We start from the raw sequence: 5,638 nt of genomic DNA on the forward strand, positions 1-5,638 counted from the left end.
AAACCGAAAATCGGCGGGAAACCCAAGGGTCAGTCCCTTTCCAACCCCATCACGCCATGTGGCCACGACCCACGTAACGCCGCCATAATGCATTCAATGCGGCACGAAATCCTAAAAAAAAAAAAAACTGTTCGGCTTCCACGATCGTCACTGACGACCATAAAGCCCGGGGGCATCTGATGGTACTGACGAATACTTAACTGACGAGGATAGTTATAGACGAAGTTGCCTTCACCGACGAACATGAACAGTATCCGCGTCACCAAAAAGAATTAATGCCATTCAATGCTGCCAATAAAGCTCCAACCGTTACAAGACCAGCTGGACGAACCGACGGAAACGCATTAAAGTCCATAACTCCACCAGAGACGTTATCAAGGAGTCATTAACACTCCAACGGCTACAATCCCCAAGGGTATATAAAACCCTCACAACACCAATACAAGGTACATAAAAAAAACAACATCACCACCTGAATCATTTTTGCTGGTATTTCAATCATTATCTTCTTCGATACTGACTTTATCATCGGAGGCGTTGTGGCAGGCACCACACCGGTGACCACTTGAGTAAATTCCTGCTCCCACAGGTTCGTCAGAGTACTTACCGGAGCCGTCTGGACGAATCCAAGCAAACCAACGAGATACTGCTTCATCAATATATATATATATATATAACTTAAGTCAAAACTCTAATATTTTCTTGGTCTTTATTCTTAATAAAAAGTCTCAGCAAGAAATGCTAGAAACAGAAATAAAGAGGAAACGGTTGACAAACACATTCATAGATGTGGAAACAAGTCGCTTGCAGTTAGGGTGGATAAGGCGGTGTGTTATTTCAATTTCTCAAAAGCTTAGTATATTACTTGTTGTAATTAATTAACTTGTCTTCTAACATTGAAAAGCATATAATCAGAGACGGAAAAATGGAGGTCATATTCCTAAGCTAGCACAAGTCTACTATGATACCCACTTCAATTCAAAGACAAAACAATGGGTACACCCTGATTGCGAACATACATATGTATGTATATCAGTATATGCCTTGAGTTTGCGAAACTAGAATATATGTATTTTTATTCTATATATGTTTGCAAAACTAGAACATATATATTTCTGATGATTTCTATTATTTGAAATGATAGCAAGAGATGTTGAGAGTGCGAGATGAGCATTGTAGTACTCCTGAAGCACAGCCTTTGACTGAAGAGGAGATATCTATAATGGTTCTTAAGCCGAGATCTGGCTATGTAAAGGGACTTGGCATGAGGCCTTCCTCATCTCTTAGGACGCCTACCTTATCTTCCCCAACTCAGTATACTCAACAACTCGAGGGTCGAGTAGAAGAACTCCAAGATGAAAACTACAGGCTGGAAGGTCAAGTAGAAGAGCTCCAGGATGCAAACTTCAGGCTAGAGGAGAAGATGGATTGCATCAAACAATATTTGAGGAACAAGGGTGACAGTGACATTTGTGGCAGTGGGGGGAGCTCATCTACTAACTAAAACACATCCTGGTTAGTGTTTTATTTGCCTACCTAAGAGCATTAGTATTGGGGCTTGTATATGGTTTATGTTGCTATATTTTAGCATAAAAACACAAAAACAAGTATTACCCTGTCTCTCAATTGTTAACATTTTTACAACTGTGCTATAGTAACCTCTTATATGTATGAGGGTACCGTAGCACAATTGTGCTATAATTGTGTTTTTTGTTAAATGATGGTGGTGGGTTTTTTGTTTGTGGTGGTAGTTGCATTTTTTTGTTTAATGGTGGTGGTGGGTTTTGTGTTAATGATGGTGGCTGGATTTTTTGTTTATTGTGTGGTTGGGTTTTTGTGTTTATGGTGGTGGCTGGATTTTTTATTTTATGTTGGTGGTGGGTTATTTGTTTAATGTGATGACTGAGTTTTTTTTGTTTATGGTAGTAACTATGATTTTGTATTAATGGTGGTGACTGTGTTTTTTGTTTAATGGTGGTGGTGGGTTTTTTGTTTATGGTGGTGGCTGATTTTTTTGTTTAATGTTGGTGATGAGTTTTTTGTATATTGTGATGGTTGGGTTTTTCGTTTATAGCAGTAGCTGAGTTTTTGTGTTAATGATAGTGGCTATGTTTTTTGTTTAACGGTGGTGGTGGGTTTTTTGTTTATGGTAGTGGTTGGGTTTTTGTGTTAATGGTGGTGACTGTGCTTTTTGTTTAATGGTAGTGGTTGGGTTTTTTGATTATGGTAGTGGCTGAGTTTTTGTGTTAATGTTAGTGGCTGTGTTTTTTGTTTAATAGTGGTGGTGGGTTTTTTGTTTGTGGTGGTGGCTGAGTTTTTTGTTTATTGTGATGGCTGAGTTTTTGTGTTAATGGGTGGTGGCTATGTTTTTTGTTTAATGGTGGTGGTGGGTTTTTTGTTTATGGTGGTGGCCATGGTTTTTGTTTAATGGTGGTGGCTAGTTTTATTTTTTTAATAGTGTTGGCTAAATTTTTTTATTCGTTGTGGTGGGTGGGTTTGTGTTTATGATGGTGACTAAGTTTTTGTTTTGGATTTCACTTTATTTGTTTTGTTTTAAATTGGGATTTTTCTGCATTCTTTATGATTTCTCCGTAGTTTGTAATGTAGGTTTGATTTTTATTTGATGAGAATGTTGTGGGTCTTCTTTATTTGATAGTTTGGCTTCATATGATTTTGCATTATGATTATTTTGTCTAGTTTGTTATTGGGTATTCTATGGATATTTTTTGCATTATCTTACTAATAATAATCTTTTTGTTGTTGTTGTTGTAGTACATCTTATTAGGAATATGGGTTTGCAGTCTAGTTTGTTATTAATGTATTTTCCTTGATACTTGTGCAGATTTGGGAATGGTGGCAAAAAGATAGCTTTTGTGGGACTACTTGAACTCAATTAATTTTCTGTAAAGTTTGGAAGCTAAAACATTATTTGTATGTAAATGGTTGTAATTACTTTGTGAACATCTTTATTGCATTTTTAGGTTGTATGGATTTTATTTATGGATTTGGTTAGAAATGAATGAATGTTTTTTTTTTTTTTTATGGATTTGGTTAGAAATGAACAGGTTAATGTAATGACAAGTAAATGTAAAGAATATTAATAAAAAAATAAAATTGGTGACGATAATTTTTGTTGCCATATTTGACTATAAGCAGAAATTGGTGACGAAATAATTTGTCACTTGATCTATTGAAATTTAAAAAAAAAAAAAAACGATTGGTGACGCAAAACTTTGTTGCCTGATCTATTGAAATTGGAAAAAAAATACATTTGGTGACGAAATATTCCGTCACTAGAAATAAGGTTTAGTGACAAAAATATTGGGTGACGAAAAACTTTTGTCACCTGTCATTTTTTATAGGTGACGAAAATATTTCGTCACCTATCATTTTTTTATTGGTGACGAAACATTTTCGTCACCAATACATTCTGTGACGGAGCTAAGGTGACGAATGCTGTTTCGTCACCATATGTATTCGGTGACGAAATAAGGATATATTGTGACGAAAGGTTTCGTCACCATAGTCCATTTTTGTTGTAGTGTGTGAAAGACAGGTAAATCCTCTAACCAAACAGTTGTAACAACATAATCAACAACATTACACGCTACTACTCAAAAACATCTAAAATCGGTAAATCACAATAGTGTAAGGATAGTTGCAACCATGAGATGGACACCAGAATCTGTCCATAAGTGTTATAAGAATTCCTGCCTACCTTAATCACTTTAACTGAAGCAAGATCATTCCATTCTAAAATCATATCAAAAGACCAATTTCTAGACAGAAGTTCTAGACAAATAGAGTGTTTTGTCAACAAATAGTGTTTTGTAAAATATTAAATTGATAAAACGCTCTATTTGTTTTGAAGTAAAATATTTCCAAACGTAATATTTTACAAGTAAAACATTTTCAGTAAAATATTTTCAAATATTTTTTATGACGTAAAATTTTTCAAAGAAACTACCAAAACCCATTGCTCAGCCACCGGAGATGCTCATGTCAAAGGTCTAGGGACCAGACCATTTGAACCAATAACTAAAACAGTGGCTCCAATGATTAGACCGTTGCACCGAAAACCGAAATGTCTCTGGCAACCGAACCTCTAGTTGCCGGAACGGCATCTCCAAATCGTTGGAACCTACTAGCCAGCCACTAGACTAGCCACCAAATGGGAGGAAAAGAAGCCACTATGTGTTCTTATAAAATATTTTACCAAGTTTTCAAAGGTAAAACACTTTATAACTTTTTATAAAGGATTTTCTAGTCAATGGAAAATATTTTATAGGTTTGATCACATTTTACATCCAAATAAACACCTGAAAATAGAAAAACATTTTTCAAAAAATATTTTACTTCAAAATAAACAAAACATAAAATAAAAAGATATGGGAATTTATGTGGTAAATGAGAAGTTAGTGTGTTAGTCAAATTTGGAATTCCGCATTAATAAGGAGAGAAAGTCGTTATTAATTTATAAGTGTGGAGATTTATTGGGCTTAAATGTAATGTAGGAGAAAATGGGTTCATTTGATTGTTTGGCTATTGTATTCTAGAGGAAACAAGTCAAGAGAAGGTTTATTGCACCAATCTTGGGTTTTGTGTTTTGCCGACTAAAAGGGCTTGAATCTTCTTAACGAAATAGTTATGTTGAGTTTCTCAAATAAATTTTTTTTTTTTTTTTGTAATTTTTATTGTATTACATTTTAAGTAGATTTAAAGGGTGCTTACACAAGACAATCTCACTGAGAATGTTGGAGATTTAATAAGTCCTTCCATTTTAAAGAAGTACACTTCAATAATGGAAAAGAAATGTCCACCAAGAAGGCTTGAATCTCTTTAAAGAGAACGACATAGTTATGTTGAGTTCCTCAAATAAATTTTTCTTTGTAATTTTTATTGTATTAGACCAACCATTTTAAGGAGATTTGAATGGTGCCTACACAAGACAATTCCACTGAAAATGTTGAAGATTTAATTAGTCCTTCCATTTTAAAGAAGTCCACTTCAAGAAATGAAAAAGAGAAGTCATTTTCTACTTAAGCCTTCTCAAAGTCTCCCAGGTTCTCAGCGGCAATAATCCTTTTAAGGTTTCTATTGATGAGATAAGTGAGAACGAACGTTGAGCCCATAAAAATAAAAATAAAATAAAAAACTAATAATATTAGTATAATTGTCATTTTCTCATTTCTATCTTTTAAATGGTCTTGCATATCAACTTTATAATTACTATGATACTACTTACACTTCTGTCCAGAAAATTTGGGAGCCATTAAAAAGGTATGCTCGGGCATATTCATCTTGTTTCTATTGCTTAATCCCAACGCAATTCAGAATTTACGAAGACTATGCATTTCTTCATAAATACAACATAAATGTACATGTTTCTCATTCAGCAACATATATGTACATATGTGTCAGTGTGCGTCGGTCCAGTTCTATTAATAACAGCTAGCCATTCAAAGAGTTGCGTGGGAATTTTGTCTGGAAGTAATAGTTTTTATATAAGCGGTTATAACAAAAGCTTTGATAAGAGCCCCTTGTTCCCAAAAACCATACAAGAAGGACAACAGTTAAAATAAAGGTTAGGTGTAAGTGACATTTGGCAGTCAAAACCTAACCGGTTTTGCATGCTTGC

Source organism: Castanea sativa, chromosome 10 (assembly GCF_040712315.1).
Source record: "Castanea sativa cultivar Marrone di Chiusa Pesio chromosome 10, ASM4071231v1".
NCBI lineage: Eukaryota > Viridiplantae > Streptophyta > Magnoliopsida > Fagales > Fagaceae > Castanea > Castanea sativa.